General features: G+C 43.7%; 1 long non-coding RNA gene across 1 annotated transcript in view; it reads right to left on the reverse strand.

The window, feature by feature from the left end:
- Positions 1-23,273, reverse strand: part of LOC117883605 — a 58,722-nt gene extending 35,449 nt beyond the window's left edge. Inside the window, exon 1 of the long non-coding RNA XR_004647346.1 lies at positions 23,234-23,273. This is a non-coding gene — a long non-coding RNA (uncharacterized LOC117883605). The remainder of the gene's footprint in view (positions 1-23,233) is intronic.
- Between the last annotated feature and the right edge of the window lie 709 nt (positions 23,274-23,982).

The following is a 23,982-nucleotide window of genomic DNA, read 5'->3' on the forward strand; positions in this document are numbered from 1 at the left end:
GAGGTTAAAAAAGCCAAAAGACTGTGGCTTACCATGGCTGCCTGCAAGCTGAAATCTGTTGCCTGCCACTGCGTGAGTGATCTCTCACACCAAACCGGCATGCCCTCAATATAAGAGGAAAAATGCGACCTTGTAACGAAAGCACATGTGCTGTGTAATGTGAACAGCAAAATTTAACGTGAAAGAGTGTACCCATTGTTCTCAAAAATGTGTCTTTTTTAACCACCTCTCCCTTCTCCTCCACCAGCTGCAAATGTTTCTCCTTCACAGAGGCTAGTGAAGATTAGAAGGAGAAAATGGCGGACTCGGGATGACATGTTCACGGCGCTCCAGATGTCCTCCCACGCTGAAAGAGCACAGCAGAATGCGTGGAAGCAGTCAATGTCAGACTACAGAAAAGCACAATATGAATGAGAGGAGAGGTGGCGGGCTGAATCGCGGGATGAACAGAGCAAGTGGCAGGCTGAAGATGATAGGTGGCGTCAGCTTGCAGACAGAAGGCAAGAGTCGATGCTCCGGCTGCTGGAGCATCAAACTGATATGCTCCAGTGTATGGTTGAGCTGCACCTCCCCCACCCATCCCGGGCTACCTTGGCAATTATCCCCCTAGTTGTGTGATGAATTAATAAAGAATGCATGAATGTGAAGTAACAATGACTTTATTGCCTCTGCAAGCGGTGCTCGAATGGGGAGGAGAGGGTGGGATGGTTGGTTTACAGGGAAGTAGAGTGAACTGGGTGGGGCGGAGGGTTCATCAAGGAGAAACAAATAGAAGTTTCACACCGTAGCCTGGCTAGTCACAAAACTCGTTTTCAAAGCTTCTCTGATGCGCACCGCACCCTGCTGTGCTCTTCTAACCGCCCTGGTGTCTGGCTGCGCGTAATCAGCGGCCAGGCGATGTGCCTCAACCTCCCACCCCGCCATAAATGTCTCCCCCTTACACTCACAGATATTGTGGAGCGCACAGCAAGCAGCAATAACAATGGGGATATTCTTTTCACTGAGGTCTGAGCGAGTCAGTAAGCTGTGCCAGCGTGCTTTTAAACGTCCAAATGCACATTCCACCACCATTCGGCACTTGCTCGGCCTGTAGTTGAACAGGTCCTGACTACTGTCCTGGCTGCCTGTGTACGGCTTCATGAGCCATGGCATTAAGGGGTAGGCTGGGTCCCCAAGGATAACTATAGGCATTTCAACATCCCCAACGGTTATTTTCTGGTCCGGGAAGCAAGTCCCTTCCTCCAGCTTTCAAAACAGACCAGAGTGCCTGAAGACGCGAGCATCTTTCGTTGATGTTGGTGAAACATCCCTTGTGATCCACCAGGGCTTGCAGCAGCATTGAAAAGTACCCCTTGCGGTTTATGTACTCGGTGGCTTGGTATTCCGGTGCCAAGATAGGGATATGGGTTCCGTCTAATCGCCCCACCACAGTTTGGGAATCCCATTGCAGCAAAGCCATCCACTATGGCCTGCACGTTTCCCAGAGTCACTACCCTTGATATCACCAGGTCTTTGATTGCCCTGGGAACTTGGATCACAGCAGCCCCCACAGTAGATTTGCCCACTCCAAATTGATTCCCGACTGACCGGTAGCTGTCTGGCGTTGCAAGCTTCCACAGGGCTATCACCACTTGCTTCTCAACTGTGAGGGCTGCTCTCATCCTGGTATTCTGGCACTTCAGGGCAGGGGAAAGCAAGTCACAAAGTTCCATGAAAGTTTCACAGCCACTGGGAATCGTCCCACACCTGCAGCACGATGCGGTCCCACCAGTCTGTGCTTCTTTCCCGAGCCCAGAATCGGCATTCCATGGCATGAACCTGCCCCAGTAACACCATGATTTGCACATTGTTGGGGCCTGTGCCTTGTGAGAGGTCTATGTCCATGTCAATTTCCTTATCACTCTCGTCGCCACGCTGCAATCACCTCTTCGGCTGGTCCTGGTTTTGCTTTGGCATGTTCTGGCTCTGCATAGACTCCAAGACAATGCGCATGGTGTTCATAGTGCTCATAATTGCCACGGTGATCTGAGCGGGCTCCATGATCCCAGTGCTATGGCGTCTGGTCTGAAAAAAGGCGCGAAACTAGTATCTGACGGACGGAGGGAGGGGCGAGTGACGACATGGCGTACAGGTACAGGGAATTAAAATCAACAAAGGTGGCTGTGCATCAGGGAGAAACACAAACAACTGTCACACAGAATGGCCACCCCAAAGATTGAACTCAAAACCCTGGGTTTAGCAGGCCGTTGATTTCACGGAGGGAGGGGGAAGCAAATGAATACATAACAAATCTATTTTTTACATCTTAAGCTGGCAAACGACGGTGCAGCATGACTGATAGCCCTCGGCATCTTCTGGGTGCTTGGCAGAAAATACTGGGTGCTTGGCAGAAAATAGCATACTACGACTGATAGCCATCATCATCGAGATTGCCCAGGTGCCCATGATTGACAGCCACTGCAGTACGACAACGACGGATACCAGTCGTAATATACCATCTTCTACCAAAAGGCAAGGGGCTGCTGCTGTGTGCAATGCAGCCCCACGTCTGCCAGCCCCACATCTGCCAGCACCCAGATTGCCGATGAAGGCTACCAGTCATACTGCACCGTCTACTGCCAAAAGGCAATTAGCTGCTGCTGTGTAGCAATGCAGTACCATGTCTGCCGGCACCCAGAGGACATATGTTGACAGTGAGCTCAGGGCTGAGCTGAGCGGGCTCCATGCTTGGCGTGGTATGTTGTCTGCACAGGTAACCCAGGTAAAAAGGCATGAATCGATTGTCTGCCATTGCTCTGACAGAGGGGGAGGTGCCTGACAACATGTACCCAGAACCCCCCGCGACACTGTTTTGCATCATTCAGGCATTGGGATCTCAACCCAGAATTCCAATGGGCGGCGGAGACTGCGGGAACTGTGGGATAGCTACCCACAGTGCAACGCTCCGGAAGTCGATGCTAGCCTCGGTACTGTGGACGCGGTCCGCCGACTTCATGCACTTAGAGTATTTTATGTGGGGCCACACACAATCGGCTGTATACAACCGATTTCTATAAAACCAGCTTGTATAAATTCGACCTAATTTCGTAGTGTTGACATACCCCAAATGAACTTAGGAGCTTAATTTTAGGCACCCATTATTGAAAATCTTAGTTAAGATCTCCAGAGCTTCTGCTTCATCTCCTGCACAAGACACCAAGAGGATGCAGTTTTTCTTGTTGTTTTAGCACTTCTGATCCAGTCCTGGCTGGAAACAAAAAGTCGAAAAAAACCATAAGTGTTTCTGTACTGTGGAAAATGTTTGTTTAGAGTTCAGCTATAGAAATGGGCAAAGGTTGACAGCATTTAATGACTGTTAAAATTTCTGAACTGGTTCTCTTTTTCTGCTGTGGATGACCAGTATGTCACAAGAACACAGATGTTGATTCTTAGAAGTGTTATAAAAGAGAACTGGTCTTGACTCATCACCTCACAGCAAGTGGAACAATTCCCACATTTTTCATCCAAATTCCCCACTGTTTCAATTAAAATAGATGGTATAAATACTTTCCTACTGTCATGCATTTATCATAAAAATCTTTAGAGAAAGCAAGACAGTACCAGAGGTAAACAGGAAAGCAATCTGAAGTATGAAAGGGAAAAAAGTTATAAGAAATATATGTAAAAAGCTAAAGGGATACTCTACTGTTTTCACTTCATCTTTATGGCTCTAACTGTTCTAGTCCCATAACTAATAATGGTGTCAAGTTGCTAAAACTTTTAGCATTGAGAATATACCAGGCCTACCAGCTGTATGATAAGCTAGCTGAAATACAATTTGAGAGTTGGTCAGTTGGCCCTGTGTGTTATTTGAGAGACAGACAGAATTAATTTGGGGCTACACTTCCATTCTATTCTATCTAGTTTCTTATACTGCCCCCCTCGCTGTAGTATCTGAGTGCCTCCCAGCAATGCATCAGTTTCCCCCTTTGTAAAATGGGGATAATAATACTTACCCTATTTGTAAAGCACTATGAGATCTACTGTTAAAAGCACTAGGAAGGAGTTACTAACATACGTAGGCTGGTAAGGATTGGGAGTGGTAGAAAAACACTACTTGATGTCTAGAACAAGAGGACACAGAATCTATGCTTGCTCTGCAGTAACCCCATGATTGAATAATTGTAGTATTAAAAAGGAGTCTCATCCAGAACTGGTCCAAAGGAAATTAAATACAACATGAAGCCTTGAGGGAGAAAGGCTCAAAGGAAGCCGGTGCTACAGAAGACATGGAGACCCTACATTTACTGAAGATATTGGAAGAGGAAGATAATTCAAGGTGCACAGATGGTTGGCCTGAATATTTTACTTTGCCCCCCCAACCCCTTGTTTAAATAAAGGAATTTTGAAGGCTCCAAATATTTCAGCTTGGAAGAAACATGCCTGAATTTGTAGCAGTACAAAATGTACCCAAGCAACCTTAACATTTATTGAAGGCTTATGTGCAGCTATTTCTCAGTATATGAAAATCTTATCAGACCCTAATAAAGATCACAACTAGATAACCTGGGGGATGAAATGGAAATCATCTTTTCAATTTTCTAAGATAATTGAGGGGTAAGTTTAGAACAATGACCAGGCAAACAGCTTCTATGTCTTTTTTTCAAAAAATGTTGTTACACCTTGTGGCAAAAAGTGCCATTCCTATACCCCCAGAACTTGAAGTCACACCTGGAAAGGTTTTGGATTTATTAAATACACAGCTGAATCATCCCACAGGAAAGATCCCACAGTCTTTGCTCTGAGAACAATGACACTTTCTTACATTTATAGAAATGTCCTCATACTCTTCCTTCTGTTGTATACATAGGCTTGGAAGGATTAGATTTTTGTTGGTAAATGTGGTAAACTTCAATTCACTGTATACAAATAAATACAAAATTTCCATTGATTAATCTAGATTTACAGATAGGCTAAGTAAGAAAAAGACTGCTTGAGAACTTTATTAGGATTTGATTTAAGGATATTTACTTTGTATATTTTGAGATGTAATGCTGACAATTTATGTTTTAACAGTTAAAGCTTTAACTTTTGGAATCTTAGTGTCTACTGTCATTAAATAATTGTCTCCCCCCTCATAATTTTGCGTAACTGTGAAAATTTTAAATTGATAAAAATTCAAAACAATTCTTATAAGCAAACGTTGATATCCATTGAAATAATAAAAAAAATTGAATTCTGCCAAGCCTATGTATACCACTTTGCTATCAAGCTGTTATGTGCAGCAAGATTTATCAGTTGGATCCCTAAGGCTGAACTTTCATCTTTCTACTAAAAAGAAGATAAAATATAGGGAAAAAAATGAAAACAAAATATTCATTTAGTTCACGTTTGGTGAATGAATCTCAACCGGCAACCAGACATTGCTGGGTAGGAACCACCCTTCCCCAAGGATTCTGATGTCCTTCTATAATGCTAATTAGACTTCTCAAAATATCCAAGTTCCAGTACTTTAAACAGGCAAGAGCATTTTATAACAGGGAGAGGAAAACATAACATTATCCCCTGTGTAAAAGAATAATGCAGAGATGAGGGAAAGCTCAGCGATGTATCATAATAGATGGCTAACCCTGCAGCACATTCCTCCAGCCAACCAAGTATATAAAGGACAGAGCTTGTAGGGTTTCTGTATTTGTTCAAGCTAAAACATTCATGAGCTTGTAATTCTAACACAATGGCTAGCTAGCTCCTGGAGACACAGCCTTGATGCTCAGCAGGGACATTCTATTCTAAACTGACACATTTCATTACAGTTTCACAGTATTTACAGGTCATTTGGGGCATATCAAGGGCTCAACTGCTGAAGCTGATCAAGTATTGGTTGTAGAATGATATATATTTTACACTATGCTGTGGAAAAGGAGATAGATCGTGTACACTACATTTTTTTCTAAATGTTCCTATAAATTTCCAAACAAAAGAAATTTGAAGCCAAAAATAAGATGAGGGAGGGAGAGATTGTCATCTTTCCAGCTACAACTGGGTCAAAAGGCACTCCGAATTCACAGTGATGAACAAACTATAAAAATGAGAAGGCACTCTGTAAAGCATATTAGAGAACTGGGTTAGTCAAGTTGTGTTGGTCAAATATATATTAAATAATGTTAGGAAAATGAATGTTATTAGAAAATATAAAGGAATTTTTGTTTTTGTATGTGTTTATGCTGATACAGCATTTCAGATTTTGCTAATCAGAAAATTGGTTTCTGTGTCTTATCTGTAACATTTTTGGCCTATGCAGATAGCAGGGTAAAGCAGAGACAAGAGAGAGCTGTTAGCTTTGCAATAAATCTGGTGTACACCCCCTCCTCTCACAATAAGACAAGCTCACAAATAAAAACCCAAAGACACAAAAACAGACTAGTAAGAAGAATAACAACCTGCTGTAAAATAAGAACTGCATGGAGCCAGTGGGAGTGACAGCACAGAACAGATGTGTTAGAAACAGATGGATAAAAGCACGTTTTAGTAGACTAAGCAAAAAAAAGTAGTAATTTAGGTTAGTTATTGTGATCTATGCATGAGAATGTTTTAATTAGTGGTTTAGAATGGAATCTATATAGATAAAGGTACAAAAGAGGTAACTTGGTGAATTGAGTTTGCATGAAGGTACAGACAGGGGATAAAAGATAGATGGCTCACAGTAAGAAAGTGGAGAAGACACAGGGGAAGAATATATGGACACAATAGAGACCAGAGATTTGACAAGGGTCACCATGTCCTCCAGGGAGGTAAAGATCATTTACTTTTCTTGCCTTATCTGTTTTTCATGTATATGTAATTCATAGGTGATAAAAGACAGTTACCTTTTTGTAACTGGTGTTCTTTGAGATGTGTTGCTCGTGTCTATTCCACAATAGGTGTGCGTGCTCGCCACGTGCACCGGTGCTGGAAGTTTTTCCCCTAGCAGTACCCGTAGGGGGGAGCACCCCCCGCAACCTCTGGAGTGGCGCCTGCCTGGTGCGGTATAAGGGGAGCTGTGCGCTCCCCCTGCCCTTAGTTCCTTCTTGCCAGACAACTCCAGCAGAGGGGAAGGAGTGCGGGATGTGGAATAGACATGAACAACACATCTCGAAGAACATCAGTTACAAAAAGGTAACTGTCTTTTCTTCTTCGAGTGATTGCTCATGTGTATTCCACAATAGGTGATTCCAAGCTATACCTTCTGGAGGTGGGTAGGAATTCACAAGTTCTCAGGACGGAGTACCGCCCTGCCGAACCCGGCATCATCCCTGGTTTGGAATAGTGCGAGGTGAACGTGTGAACTGAAGACCACTTGGCAGCCCTACAAATGTCCTGTATAGGGACGTGGGCAACGAAGGCAGCCGACGAGGTCTGCACCTGAGTCGAGTGTGCCCTCACAATGGGCGGTAGGGGGACAACTGCCAGCTCATAATAGGAGCGGATGCAAGAAGTGATCCAGTTAGAAAGCCACTGAGTGGAAATCGGCTGGCCTCTTGCATGCTCAGCTGAGGCAACAAACAGTTGCGAGGACTTTCTGAATGGTTTGGTCCACTCGAGGTAGCCAGTCGTCCAGATAAGGGAATATCTGGATCCCCCGGTGCCTGAGGTAGGCTGCTACTACCGATATGCACTTTGTAAACACTCTGGGGGCAATGGACAGACCAAACAGGAGGACCTTGAATTGGTAGTGATTCTGTCCCACCACAAAAACGGAGGAAGTGCCTGTGCTCTTCGAATATGTGGATGTGGAAGTACGTGCCCTGTAGATCGAGGGCAGTGTACCAGTCCCCGGGATCCAGGGAGGGGATGATGGAGGCCAGGGAAACCATGCAGAACTTGGGTTTCACCATGTACTAGTTCAGGCCTCGCAGATCCATGATGGGCCTGAGCCCCTCTTTGGCCTTCAGGATAAGGAAATACCAGGAGTAATACCCCTTGCCCAGGAACTCCTTGGGCACTGCCTCAATCCTAGTTCCAGGAACCGCCTGACCTCCTGCTCAAGCAGAGCCTTGTGCGATGGGTCCCCCAAGAGGGATGGGGGTGAGGGGTGGTTGGGCAGGGAGGAGGTAAACTGAAGGGTGTAACCGGGGGAGATGGTGTTGAGAACCCATCGGTCCAAGGTGAGCTGCGACCATTCCGGGAGCAAAGCACACAACCAATTGGAAAAAGGGAGCTTTACTGGGGGTGGATCCCTGCTGAGAACTGGTGGGGTACCCCTGAGCGTCCCGTTAAAAACGCCTTTTACCTGCCTGATTGCCCTTAGAGGACCCAGGCTGGGGGGCAGGCCGAGACTGCCTTTTCGGGTGTTTTCTATAGTCCCACTGCTTCTTATGGGCGGCCTCATATTTCGGGAGGGCGGCCTGGGTGTGAGCCTGCTGTGGCTTGAACTTGGGTTTTGCCGGAGCAGGGACATAGAGGCCCAAGGTCTGGAGGGTTGTGTGGGAGTCTTTCATGCCGTGCAGCCTTGTGTCTGTTTCCTCAGCAAACAGAGCCTTCCCATCGAAAGGGAGATCCTGCATTGACGACTGCGCATCGCTGGATAGCCCAGAGAGCAGGAGCCATGATGCCCATCTCATGAACACCGCTGAGGCCATGGACCGTGCGGCTGTGTCCACTGCATCCAAAGCAGCCTGCAGGGATGCCCTTGCGGCTGCTGCCCCTTCCTTTACGAGCACCTTAAACTCCTTTTTATCATGCTCCCAGAGAGAGTCCTTGAACTTGGGGAGGGATCCCCAGAGATTAAACTCATAGCGACCCAGGAGAGCCTGATGCTTTGCTACTCTTAGCTGGAAACTTGACGATGAATAAACTTTTCTCCCAAAAGTATCCAGCCTCCAAGAGTTTTTGTTCTTAGGGGTTGGGGCTGGCTGCCCCTGCCATTCCCTGTGGTTGGCGCCGGGTGGGTATACAAATACTCGTGCCCTTTAGTAGGTACAAAGTACTTGCGTTCCACCTTCTTAGAGATGGGAGCTAATGAGGCTGGTGTTTGCCACAGGGCATTTGAAATTCTTGCCACCCCTTCATGGGACGGCAAGGCCACCCCGAAGGGGACAGCACATTGAACGGCGAGTCTGAGGGCTCCTCCATCTCCTCTGCCTGGAGGTGGAGGCTCGCTGCCACCCTTTTTAAGAGGTCTTGGTAGGCCCAATAGTTCTCCTGCGGGACAGGGGACATGGGGCCGCAATCAGCTCCTCCGGACGGGGCAAGGAAGCCGGTGCGGTGCTTTGGGTGTCGGCCAGCACCGGAGGATTCACCACCTGGTCAGACTCCAGGCACAGTGCTGAGGACATGGGTCCCACCGACTCCTTTCTTGGCGGTCTAGGGATGGAGGCCGACGGTGCTTCGACGCCCCGGCCACCAAGCAAGTCCTCACCAGGGGCTGCGCCGGAGGCCACGGTGCCCACTGGTATCACTGAGCCGGCCATGATGCTCGGTGCCACTGCACTTGCTGAGGCACTGGCAGGGCCGGCTGTTCGGGCTGGCTAGCCTGGCCTGTAGACGGGCGGCTGTGAGCGGAGGCCGGGCTGGCGTATGACCCACTGCTGCCTCTGGACTGGGAGTAGTGGCAGTGCCGGGATCTACGTTGGCCACAGGACCGCGATCTCGAGGCAGAGGAACGGCACCAACAGTAGTAGCTGCTCCACAAACGGTGTTGACGGGCAGACCCGCGACAGCAAGACGCTGGCAATTGAAGCCCAGGGCTATGGTGCCTTGGCGGAGACTTTGAGCAGGAGTCCGAGCAGGAATGGCTTCGACGGTCGTGCCACGACCGACTGCGGTACCTCCTTCGAGACGAGGACTGTTGGCAATGTTCGCCATGGTCCCATCAATATTCGCTCCGTGAAGACAAGCAGTGCCGGGAATCCCAGTTGGACAGCACCCATCCAGACAGTCTGGCTGGCATCGAGGGCGATCCACATGGACTGAGCCCTGAACGGTCACTGGGCAGTGAACGGTGTTGGGAACGTTCCCTTGACCGAGACTGGTACGGGGCCAGCGGCGACTGCAGCGATCCCAGCGGCAGCTTGCCTCTGGAGTGTGGGGCCGACATCGGCGGAGCTCCAGGTCCTGGCATGGACATGACGTCCCTGGCCGCCTGAAGGGCTTCGGACATAGATGGCATCCAGACATCTGGAGAGGCCTGCTCCGAAGGGGCCGGGCTACTCCACTCAACGTGAGTCGGAGGTTTAGGGCCCGGTGGGGATCAAGGGCTACCTGACATGAGCCTAGCCTCTGTCTCAGACTTCCCTCGGTGCTGTTGCGAAGCGGGAGTCTTTCCGGTCCTCCTGGAGTGCCCCGTGGAATGGGAGCGGTGCCAACTGGTCGATGGTACCGGAGGGTCTCCGTGTACTGACGCCACGGTGCCGGGTACCGGTTCGGAGCGGCGTGCCGGGGCCAGTGCCGACTCCATCAGGATGGCCTGCAGACTAATGTCCCTTTCTTTTTTGGTCCACGGCTTGAACGACTTGCAGATCTTGCACCTTTCGCTGATATGGGTTTCTCCCAAGCAGCGCAGACAGTCCGCATGCGGGTCACTCCTTGGCATAGAATGCCTACAAGAGTCACATGACTTAAATCCCAGGGTGCAGGGCATGCCCCAGCCCGGGCTCACTAACTAAACTAAACTAAACTAAAATAGCTAACTGACTACAGATAGTAATGAACGAACGAACAGTTCTGGGGACAAGCTGCAGCAAAGCTGGAGCTGAGCAGTTCCGACGCACCTTCACCGGCGACAAGAAGGAACTGAGGGTGGGAGGAGCACACAACTCCCCTTATACCGTGCCAGGCAGGCGCCACTCCAGGGGTCGTGGGAGGCGCTCCCCCCTATGGGTACTGCTAGGGGAAAAACTTCTGGCACCAGTGCACATGGCGAGCACACACCTTAACTGGAATAGATCTCATTTGTCAGCCATCAGGAGAAACTTAATGCCTCAAGAAATGGTAACTATATACCCATGTAGTGTTACACCTCTTGTAAATTGACAGAATGACTATAAAAAAAATAGTTGCAGCCAGCAAAGAGATTTCATCAAGGGAAAATATTTATAAAAAAATAAAATGAGTCAATAGATTTTAATCAAGAAAAACTCCCCAGGATTCAGCCCAGGCCTATGAACACTAGTGTGGAATCCTCTGCCTCCCAAGCAGCCGACTTATTTTTTCAGGGTGAATAAAAAAAATTAAATGGAATTTTTTTGTTATTTAAATTATAGGAAGATTTTCTTCTTAAAAATAAACCTGTTTAAAATGAAATCTCAGTTTACTACAAAATATGTTAAGGCCTAAATTTATGATCTCTTAAAATATTTAAATAAAAAATAAATATGCTGAATCCACAAGCCTCTATCAAAAATTTAGATAGAAAGAGTGCTTTTCTGTATGAAGAAAGATGTTTTTCACCTGATTTTAACTTTTGAGGTAAAGGTTCACAAATATGGTACAATAGGTCAGCCTAAGAAACTTAGGAGACTCTCATTTTCTTATGTGAGTTATCTCCAGTCACTTTCACTTAGGCATATATAAAATTTTTCACAGCATGTCACTTTAATTCACCGACTACAGTTAATCCCCCGTTTAATAAATCATTTAGTCCTAAACGAGAAACATGTTTTGATAGGAGACATTTAGGTATCCAAAATATTTAAGTTTGTTTTGTTTAAATAAAAATACATTTTATATGCTGTTTTGTAAATTTAATAAAATTCCAATTGCCATCCTAATGAAATTTGACACAAATCATGAGAAAAATGTTAATTATCTAGTAAATAAGCAATGTCATTCGCCATTTTCTAATATACTAAAAATGTATCGTTAATAAGAACCTGACAATATTAAGCTATATAATTGCTTAAATAAATGAATATAGTTAGAGTGTACCCTCCTAGGTAGCAAAAAAATGTACCAAATCTAGTGTAAAGATTCTATTTAGTAATAACCATAAAACCCATGTTGATTTATATCAGCCAATGAGAATGCGCCTTTCTTTAGAAAATAAATGAAGTACAAATGGAAAAGCTGATTAAAATCAATGGTTTAAATCAAGGCTATCCTCTTGGTGACTTAAATCGTCTTGCTTTAAATCAATCCTCCCTGATTATTTTTTCTCCTGGGCACCTGCCAAGTGCAGGGGGAGGATCACTGAAGTAAATCCCAGTTCCATCAGGAACCAGTTAACACTCCACAACCACCTCAACACTTATATGATGGGTAGTTTTTTCTATTAAATAATGAATTTTGATTCTTACAGGTGTGATCTCAACATTGCAGTGATTGTATCCTCACCTGCCAAATAATTAATTACTCAGTACTTTTAATTGGGGAAAGTAATTGAATGCATTATGCACTAGACAAACAAATAGATTAATTTTCTGTGAAAGGGAGATATCAATACTCAACCCATACGTTGATGAAACACGTTGGTGTCAATCTGGATCTCTTTGTTGCTAATAAGTAGGCTGTAATTCCTATTTCAATCCTTGTGTCCATTACTGGATAGAGTGTTAGATTTATGACAGCTCATGGAGTGTCATTAATCCTAATCTGCTACAACTAAAGAGCACTTCCCTGTAGCCAAAGTGGTAGGGAGCAAACAACAAGCTTTGTGCAAAACATGTTGCCCTCTATTGGCTGGCCCAGAGTGGAAAAGGAACCTGATGCTACTGATGCTATTCTCCACAAAAGGAGTTATTTGAGTCAAGTAGCAGAGGCCTGAGGTTTTGGATTCATAGTGAAAATTCTAGTGCCAGCTCCCTAACAGTTTGAGAATGTGTGACTGTGGCACTCTGTATCTCAATGCTGCACCCTGGAATCCCCATATTAACCCATGTCATATAATTATGATATATTTCATACAAAGCATGCCATGTAAGATATCATATGAAAGGTAACAATCTGCTGAAACATATTGTTCTGTTCAAATATGTATATCATTATTGTGTATGAAGTTATGAGATTTGCTGTATGGTTGTTACTGAACTATGTTGTAAATTTGAGAGTCTCTACTGCTAGTTCCCCAGTGATAACAAGGGTGGTGATCCACTCCCAGGAGAGTGTTAAGCAACCATAAATCATCAGAGGAATTGTAAACAAGGGACTTACAATTCTGTAAGAGAAGCACCAAACAATAGGAGATTGCTCAACCCTGTGACTTAGCAAAGCCCACCAGGACATGTCTGGGCTAGTGTTTTCCAGGCATGTGGACTGAGGATATAAAACAGGGGATGGTGGCATCATGCATTGGCCTCTCTCCTCCACCACCTATGCTGGAAGCAATAAGAATGCTGGAAAGAAAGACTTGAACTGAGGAGACTGGCCAAAGGCCTAAAGGGGAAGCCTGCATATTAAGAACTAAAACCTGCCTGCAACATCCAGTGGGTGAGAAACTGCATGACCCAAATATTGCATAGTCTAACAAGGTTTAAGATTTAGATTGTGTGCTTTTATTTTCTTTGGTAATTATCTGACCTTTTGTGTCTACCACTTATAATCATTTTAAATCTATCTTTCTATAGTTAATAAATCTGTTCTATATTTTACCTAAAACAGTGTGTTTTGCTTGAAGTGCTTGGGAAATCTCAACTCAGTTTACAAAGGCTAGTGTGTGTCCTCTCCACATTGCGGGAGGGGTGGACAGGGCCCTGATGGGCAAGATGGTATATTCCAGAGGTGCAAGGCTGGGGGCTTGGGAGATTTGCTGGTGCCTTTCTCTGTGTGATTCGTGAGTGGCTCCGGAGCATTCATGCAATTTAGCTGGGTGTGGGGCTCCACATGCTGTTGGGCTAAGTGATAACAGCACCTGGAGGGCTTTGCTGCTTGTCACTAGCAAAGCATTATGAGACAGCCCACGCTGGAGAGTTAACGGAGCACAGTGGTACCCCAGTTCCAGGTTGTACCCTGGGGATCCCCTCACAGTGACTTAAACAGTAATTTTGTATTGGTAGCTCATGGATTCATTATAAGGGGACCATACTTTCGGAGAAGAACTCTCCCTCTGCTTACAACAATTTAGTATCTTGGATAGCTACAATCTGATGGCCAAAGATGACAAACCATCATATGAGGATCACAATAGGCATTTCCCCCAATTACCTTTTCATTGTACCTAAAGGGCTGTCTACACAAGAAAACTGCACCAGTAAATGTCAGTTTTGCTTAAGCCAGGTTTAACTGAAATAGTCAATTTGAAAGTTTTAATTAAAAAAACAAAAACAAAACCCACCATTGAAACTGAAATAAAAAGAATCCACAGCCTATTGGAATGGTATAAATGTATCTGTTTAATAGCTGTTCAAGACATACTGGTGCAATTTTCTCTACAAGGCTTAAAATTAAATCACTGGAGAAAATATTGAGTTATTTTAACTAAGTGATTAGTGAACTATAAAATATTGTTTCATGTACGTAGGAATGTTCTACCTAAAACTTTCAATTAGTAAGCCTCATAAGTATGGGAATACTCATGGAAATGTGAGAACCTGAGACAGAGTTCCCAAATAAAATAGGTTAAACATTTTGTTTAAATATAAACAAAGATGTTATTTTAAACACGTTTCAGCATGCTGCACCGTCTCTCATTGGGCAGACACTCTTCCTTTAATTATACAGCCTGAAAACTCTGCCAGAAAATCCAGAATGTACCAAACAACTATTCTTTTGTGTTTGCCTTACGTGGGTTATCAAATATTCACTTCTTGACGTAGGAACTTCCAGAGATTACCACACCAAAGATGCCAACTCATTTGTCAGTTACACACAGTATGGTACTACAGTGCTTGGGTGGCATAACAGAAGGCAACATAGGGCTTCTATTTTGGTTTGTGTTTACTGGATACATAATTATAAGCAATAAACACATGCACCTTCCCACCCTTCTCAGAAAGCCACCTTTCACACTTTATTATTGCTTATTAAAGCCTACCGCTGACTTGATTGAAGTGTGTGGGCTGCACTATACTTACCTGCAAATAAAGCACCTTGATTATTTAAGTTGTTTCAGTAGCATTCCCTATTATTACATGCCTCCTTTTCACACTGTGAACTTCACACTTTTAACTGCTTTTGTGTTTCATTTATAATCTTGTTTATTGGTGGCACAAAACTACAGTTTGGCTAGTAATGCCTGTCTTTCACCTTTCACGCTTTCCCTCATGGGATGCAATTCAACTTATATTATTCATGTGAATAATCCATTTCTGAAAATCTTTCAAGAATATCTCAACCAAGCATGTTTTAATGTTTTAGATTCTTGGGGGAGGGAGGAGGGGAACAGTTACATGTTGCATACTAAGGGCTTCAAATGTCCTCTTCTAGAATTGCTACATTTTCATATTATGAATAATGTATGAACATTTGTGACACATATACACATAGTCATAGAATATAAATTATGTCTATATAATCCAGATGCAATGAGGATCTAATTTATATACAAATAAATTATTGTCAATACGCACACTCTGGCTCCCACCAAAATCAGTGACAAAACCTTTACTGATTTCAAAGGAATTGAGTTAAACCCAAAACAGTATTAAAATGTGTACGTAAGAAAATTAAGTGATAGGAAATAAATGATATTTTGAGTACATCAGCTTTATATAGGTATAATATATTGTCAGTCTAAATAAAAAATGCATATTTATTTAGGAGTGCCATATTTTCATTACATTATTAACAACAATTTTTACCAAACTAAAATGCCTACAATGGCCATCATTTTGCTGAGCAAATACTATATGTTCCCTGACTGCAGACTTCATAACCTAAGAAAAGGCAAATATGACAAGTCATAATGCCTAGTTGTTGTTTATCATTTTTCATCCATAGATCTCAGCCTTTCTAAAGGAGACAAGTATCACCATTTTATAGATGAGGAAACAGAGGCACAAAGAAGTAAAATGACTTGTCCAAAGTGACATAAAAGGCTGATGGAAGAGGGGTGAATAGAACCCAAGACTCCCAATCCAGTGTCTTACTGGCCCACTCTGCTTCCCAATAGTCAGACTGATGATAAATAATAGTATATGACGAATAAGACGACAAGAGAGTTATAAAAATATTACAAACTAGACTGAGCCCATTACGCACAGCTATGAGCAGGGGCTGGTGCAAAGTTGTATCTCTTCAGGGAAAGCACAGGAAAGATTTGTGGAAAATCCCTGTTGTTGGCTTCTTCAACTTCTTCCTCAAATCCAAGGAAGGATTTGTTCTTCTCTTCAGTGTCTGGGCACAATTTATGTCAAGAACATTTTGATGTTAGACATCTTTCCAGGCCTTGGCAGCACTGTAAAATGCTGCCTTCAGATTCAGTGACTTCCAGACACTAACCATATGATCTCTCCTGTCAACTGTATTTCAGTAGTAGTACTTTTCTGTAGTTCTATTTTAAAAGTCTAAAGCAGGGGTAGGCAACCTATGGCATGTGTGCCGAAGGTGACACGCAAGCTGATTTTCAGTGGCACTCACACTGCCCCGGTCCCGGCCACCGGTCCGGGGGCTCTGCGTTTTAATTTAATTTTAAATGAAGCTTCTTAAACATTTTTAAACCTTATGTACTTTACATACAACAATAGTTTAGTTATATATTATAGACTTATAGAAAGATCTTCTAAAAAAGTTAAAATGTATTACTGGAACACGAAACCTTAGAGTGAATAAATGAAGATTCGGTACACCACTTCTGAAAGGTTGCCGAGCCCTGGTCTAAAGACAAATTGGCCCAGTATAACAAAAGGTGTATTAGAGGTAAGCTCATGGTGACCACCTTGCTGTCATCTGTTAAGTGGTTCTCCTCAGGAGGTGAAAGCAAATTGTCAAACAGTAAAATCATCTTTTCCTGCAATTGTTGCCACAAACAAGTTAAGGGAAAAAATAGTTGGTGGGCTACAATATTCCACCTTTTGCTATTGTTGGAATGAAGATTTCCAAAATTGGTTTGTGTTAAATTAAAATATTTTGATCCAGGGAAAGCCAATTTTGCTGCTCGACAATCTAGTTTTCATCCAAAGGAGCACCATCTAGCAGCAAATCTGCGCTTTGCATATCATGTAAGCGCAGGTGTGGCTCCACTAATTAGGTGCCTGGACCCTAGAGAAAATGCACATGTAAGGTGAGGTGGTGGTCTTGGGGGAGAGGGAAATACGGAGTTGTTGGCAGGGGGCAGTGGGGTGGGAAGAGGGGGTGGGGGGAATTTGGGACGTCCAGGGCTGCAGTGGCCAGAGAAAGAGGCAACTTTCCCCAGCTCCAGGGCTGCGGATGCCGGGGAGAGATGGCCCTCCTTCCCAGCCCCAGCTTGGGGGCTGCCACAGCAGGGGAGAGAGGGAGAGACCCCTGTCCTTCCCAACCCAGCTTGGGGGCTGCCATGGCAGGGGAGAGAAGGAGAGACCCTCCCCCTCCTTCCCAGCCCCAGCTCGGGGATTGCTGTGGCAGGAGAGAGAGGGCACATCCATCACACTGGACAGGTAAGACTACTGATATTACAATATGAGTTGTGTGCTTTTATTTGTAGAACAAAAAAAGTTAATAATTATTTTTTATATAGTGCTTTTATCCAAAGTGCTTTACAATAGTTAGCTAACAGTACAAACAACATTTGGAAAATCATTAAGTGGTCCGCCGAGAACCTCAGCAATTTTCAAGTGGTCCGAAAAAAAAAGTTTGGGACCCACTTGTTTAGTATAAGTTGCACTGGACTTATTTCTAGGGACCATTCAAGACAGAGTGGCCCATTACAACCTCTGCAGTCATAGGACAAAAAGAGGGGGTTAGTGGATTACAGATTGTTGTAATAAGCCATAAATCCAGCATCTCTGTTCAGTCCATGATTTTTAGTGTCTAGCAGTGTAATGAATTTAAGCTCCCAGGATCATCTTTTGAAAGTACTGTGTACATTTCCTTGGAGGATGAGTATTGATAGGTCAGATATAAAGTGATCGCTTTGTGAAAAATTTTCACCCACAGGTGACAGTTTTTGTCTTCTGTCATTGCCCTGTTGGAGTTCACTTGAGAGTGTAGTGATTGTCTGGTTTCACCCACATAGTTGTTACTGGGGCATTTAGTGTATTGGATGTGTACCATGTGTTGTGATAGGCACATGTAGGATACATGATTCTTGAAAGGTGTGTTGTGGGGGGTCTTGATGGTTGCAGTGGAGATATGTCTGCAGGTTATGCTCCTATTGTTCTAGCAGGGTCTGGTGCCACTTTGAGTTGGTGTGACCTGGTCTGTGGGGCTTGCTTCTGATGATGAACTTGGAGAGGTTGGGGGTTGTTTGAAGTCTAGAAGAAGGGGTTCAGGAAAGATTTCTTACAAGATGGGTTCCCCATTGAGTCTGGGTTGTACTTGTTTGATGATACCTGTATGGTTCCAGTGTAGGATGGAAGGGGACAAGTAGAGGTGTGTGGTTGGAGGGGGTTTTATTTCTGTATTGAAGCAGGTTCTCGTGGGGTATTTGGGTGGCCTGTTCCATTATGCAATGTTCTTCTTTGGTGGAGTGTCCTTGTTCGGAGAAGGCAGTTTTGAGTGCATTAAGGTGTATATCCTGGACTTTCTCCTCAGAGCATAAACTGTGGTATCTGAGTGCCAACAGATTTCTTGTATCAGAGGGGTAGCCGTGTTAGTCTGGATCTGTAAAAAGTATTTACCCACGAAAGCTTATGCTCCAATACATCTGTTAGTCTATAAGGTGCCACAGGACTCTGTCGCTTTTAACAGATTTCTTGGTTTGTTTGGGGTGGTTATTGGATCTATGATGGTAGGTGTGGTGATCCCAGGGTTTCTTGTATTTAGTTGTCTGTAGGATTTAATTGTTGAAGCTGATCGTGGTGTCCAGGAAGTTGATGCTAGTGTAGGCATGTCCCAAAGAGAGTTTAATGGACAGGTGGTGGTGGCTGTTGTTGAAATCTCTGAGGAAGTTTAAGCAATCTGTCCAGAGGATGAAAACATCAAGGTATCTCTGGTGTAACACTGGTTTCGTGGTATCCATAGTTAAGCATACAGCTAGCTACATAACAGTGGACTCTTGTAAAGATCTTTCTTTATCCTAACATACCTATGACCTCAAAGTAAGGGCATGGCTACACTTGCAGATGTAGAGCGCTGTGAGTTAAACCCATCTTCGTAGAGCACAGTAGGGAAAGTGCTGTAGTCTGTCCACACCGACAGCTGCAAGCACACTGGCATGGCCACATTTGTGGCACTTGCAGCAGCATTGGGAGCGGTGCATTATGGGCAAGAGAGTGGGTTTTTGGGGTGCTGAGAGTGTGTCAGCATGCTGTCTTGTAAGTTCAGACTCCCCTCTCCCGCCCTGTCTCTCTCTCTCATTCACTCAAAGCAAACAGTAAATGTTTGCTTTTTCTTGGAGCTGATAAGCAGCCAGCTTCTCTGAAACGGAGCTTTGAAAGGCATTTCCACATTCCTGCAGCCAATTTCACAACAACAACAAGAGTGGCCACTTGACTTAAGGAGATTATGGGACATTTCTGGAGGCTGATCACAGCGCAGTAACACAACACCTTGTTCACACTGGCGCCGCGGCGCTCCAGCGCAGGCACAGCAAACATTATTCCACTTGTCAAGGTGGAGTACCAGCAGCGCTATAGCTGCAGAGTCAGAGCGCTCTACGTGCCTTGCCAGTGTGGACGAGGAGTGAGCTAGGGCGCCCGGGGCTGCTTTATTGCACTGTAATTCGCAAGTGTAGCCAAGGCCTAAGATTGCTACATTCATTCCCAAAAAAAGAGAAAGGAAACATTTCCCAAGAGTCAGTAGAAGAGGAAGGATGGTCTTGTGGTTAATGCACTGACGTGGGACTCAGGAAATCTGGTTTCAAGTCCCAGCTCTGCCACATACTTCCTGTATGACATTGGGAAAATTACTTGACCCACCTGAGCCTCAGATCCCAATCTGCAAAATGGAGATCATAGTTACTTTCTCCAGCCCTCTGTCTTCTCTATTTAGATGGTAAATTCTTTGAGGAAGGAATTGTCTTATTGTATTTGTTCAGGGAAGTGGTGTTTGTACACAATGGAATTCCAATCTGCCTGGAGCCTCTAGTCACTCACGGTATGTCTACACAGGGATAAAAGACCCAAAGACATGACCATGGCTGGCCCAGGTCAGCTGACTCAGGCTCATGGGACTCAAGCTGCAGGGTTAAAAATTGTTGTGTAGACATTCAGGCTCAGGCTGAAGCCCAAGTCCTGGGACCCTCGCAGGCCAGATGCGGGTTTTTTATTCCTGTGTAGACATAGCCTAAGATACAGTACATAATAACAGAGATTGTCTTTACTGAAGTGTTAGCGTTAGGTATAAATCAAGTGTTGCCCCTAAACCAATTCTCACTCACAAAAATCTCTAGCTAGCTGGCTCATCAGGAGGTACTGGTTGAAGTTCAAGCTAATAATGCAGTGAGGATACAGCCACTGGCTACAGCTTGAGTTAACACAACTCATTAATTGCTAATCCAATCACTGTGTAGCTTGCGTGTTGTTTCAGTGTGTATGCCTATACAGTAACTGGGAGGTGCGATTCCCAGCACCAGTAAACTTGTATGTACTAGCTCTGCTTGAGCTAGCATACTAAAAATAGTAGTGTGGCAGTGGTGATGTGCAGCAGCTTGGAGTACATACATAGGGGGTCATATCTTGGGTGGTTAGTCTGAACCACCACCTGTCCCGCCACGCTGGTATTTTTAGTACACTAGTTCGGACAGACCTAGAGTCTGTATGTCTATCCAAGCTGCGAATCACACCTCCCAGCTGTTGTGTAGACATACCCAGTGTGGCCCTCTCACTCAAGCTAGGTTAGCTCGGATGTAGTCACTTGAGCTAACTGTTTCAGGAGAGACAAGCCCAGTGTGCAAAACTGATGGACAGAAGTACAACTAAATAAACCAAAATATTAAACAGAAATTGGAAAAATCAATTTAATGTAATAGAAAGCATGTAAATCAGTGAGTAATTAAACAGCTTACTATTCAATTCAATTATTTGGTCCCAGCATCCCTCATGATTCTGATGCCAACACAACCTTGTACACAGTCTATATGATTCCCCTACCCCACACACACACCGCCGCCACCAAAAAAAAATTATTTTTAGAAGACTCATATTCCAAAGAAATCTGCATTGCAGAGACATCACTAAAGTACATAAAGAAAGGACAATTTAGAAAACATCACACTAGGAAATTCATTCTGATCTGCTATATAAAAAATATAGATTTCCTTTTCTCTTTAAATAAACAGTTATCTTTTTAGGATTCAGAAGCCATCTTGGTAAACTCAATGATAGTTTTAGTTTCCATCATCTGACCATCTAGAATAAAATTTCAACAACTTTTTAGCATAATAGTGAGAAAGAAAAGATGGATTATAGTGATTGTGCTGTCCTTGTACGGTAACCAAAGGATCATTTGCCAACAGAGTGAATTTCTTCCAAAAGCAGAAATCATACAGCTCCATCTTGTGGAATATAAATAAAGTTTATATGTATTCAGGTCAGTTTGGGTCCCAAACTTGACTTATGTCCTGGGGATTTCTTAGGTGTATCAGCCAAGATTTTACCTACTGCAGATCTTTTTTCCCTGAAAGCAAGGCTGTGTGAAAATTATGCTACCTCAGAAAGTACAGAAAAGTTTGTCTGGATTTTTTCCATTTTTATTTTTCTGTCAGTTTATATTGATGTAAGTTTCTCTCAACCAAATCTATATTTTAACAATTTATATTTCGCCTTAGTGATTCAAAGTCCCATCTGCTCAGTTTTCTTTCCCTCCCCTCTCTTTCTTCTGTAAAAAAGACTGAATTCCTCCAAGAAGCAGCCTCTGTAGGCATGCCATATATCAGCACCAAAAAGAATAGATTATTAGCCTGATTGTTTTTCTCAGCAGTGAGTAATCACAGTCCATTTTAGAGGTCACAGATACAGTGCAGCAGAACTTCTCTCATTCCACGTAAATCAGAGGACCCAAGTTGCATACTCAACTCCCATTGAATCCAATGAAGTATGACAAAACTCATCTCACATGAAGTGCTTAGCTCCTTGCTGGATCAGGTCCAGTGTCTTGTCAGACATTACTGCAGATTTTGGAGCCAACAGTGGCTTTAAACCACAGTCTTAAATTGCAAACTATGCAGAGCACCACTGCGCCACAGTGATAGCTCCAGGGGGCACTGTACATCAGGGAATTCAAACATCACCCTGTTACTGGATACAGTATGCACTCCATCACACAGGCTGGTTCCACTGCTAGTTAACAGGTAAGGCTAGGTCTACACTACGGGGGGGGTCAACCTAAGATATGCAACTTCAGCTACACGAATAGCATAGCTGAAGTTGCGTATTTTAGGTCGACTTACTTGGCTGTGAGGACGGCGGCGAGTCAACCACTGCCACTCCCCCGTCGACTCCGCTTCCGCCTCTCGCTGTGGTGGAGTTCCGGACTCGACGGCAGAGCGATCGGGGATCTATTTATCACGTCTACACTAGACGCGATAAATTGATCCCCGATAGATAGATCGCTACCCGCCGATCTGGTGGGTAGTGAAGACGTGCTCTAAGAGTAGCTACGGCCCTGCATCTTCCTTGCTATCTCCTTTGAGGAAGATATTGTGGCTGTGTGGAGACAGCCTCAGTCTTTCTTAGAACACAAGGGGTCATATGTATTCTCATGTTGATTTGTGCACCTGCACAGGGTCATGTTAGTGAATATTGTTACCATTAACAGCAACAGGTAAATCCCTAACAGAAGGTTATCTGAGTGCAAACTACGATTTTAAAAGTGACTTGCAAAAGAAAAAAGGGATTTGTGCCCTTTTTACTTATAAACAAGGCTTGAAAGGCTTGTGATATTATTTAATGTTTGTATTGTGATAGTACCTAGAGGCCAATGATAGCAGTGCCCCACTGTGCTAGGCACTGTACATACATGAAGTAAATGACTGTCCCTGCACAAAAGACTTGACAGTTTAAAAATTTAAGAATTTTTTTGTTTTTTAAATCCCAGAATCATTTAAAAAAAAATCAAATTCCTGTTTTAAATGGAGATCTCAGCTAGAAGACTCAGACAGGGAGTATTCTTGGCCTTTATATGAAGGCTAATGAAACTTTAAACTATTTTCGTATGACTATTTTATAACCATTACAATTAAATAGGTCCTGAACTAAAATCTTAAATCTTTATGTAGTCTGAACAACAAATCACCTCCATTCACAATAATAATTATTCACTTTGCTACCTGGTGTCATTCATCATCTAGCTCTCTCGTCATCCAGAAAGAGCCCTCTGCTGAAACTAGGAGAGAAAAAAGACTTACATTAGAAATTTAAAAAAAAAAGTGAAGGGAAACATTTTATTGGAAAAAATCTTTGAGGCCCTGTCCATACACCATCAATAAATAAAAAGTGACAAACTCATTATTTCCTCTGAAGCTCATTTTAGAGAATGGATGACCAGAAATCTCTGTTTTTCCACTAGCTTTTGTTCACAGTTCAGGGTATACAGCACACCAGTCACCACCATCACTTTACAGGAGGAACACTGAGGGGGCTCTTCAGTAGAGTGGGGATCCTCCCATATTCCCTCTTATAGAGGATGATCAATTGCTTTTTGTTCCCAAAAGCTCAACTGAAGTCAATGGAGGACTTTTCATTACTTCAATGGGCTTTCTGGATCAAGCCCAATAATGAATGGCTAGTAAAACTGAGAATAACTGATTTTTCAGTTTGCTGGCAATTAAAATAATTTAAAAAATTAATTTCTGGTCGACCCGAAAATAAAATTTTTCAGCAAATTGCAAAGTTAAAAAAATTGGATCCAACAATATTTTTGTTGGACCCAAAACAATTTTTTGTTTCAATTTTGAGTTTTCTTTTATGAAAATAAATGGTAAATTTCAAAATTAAAAAAAACTTATTTTGAATTGAAAAGTTGAAACGTTTCATTTTGAAAATGTTGAACTGACACATTAAAAAAAAATAAAAATAA

Source organism: Trachemys scripta, chromosome 10 (genome assembly GCF_013100865.1).
Source record: "Trachemys scripta elegans isolate TJP31775 chromosome 10, CAS_Tse_1.0, whole genome shotgun sequence".
NCBI lineage: Eukaryota > Metazoa > Chordata > Testudines > Emydidae > Trachemys > Trachemys scripta.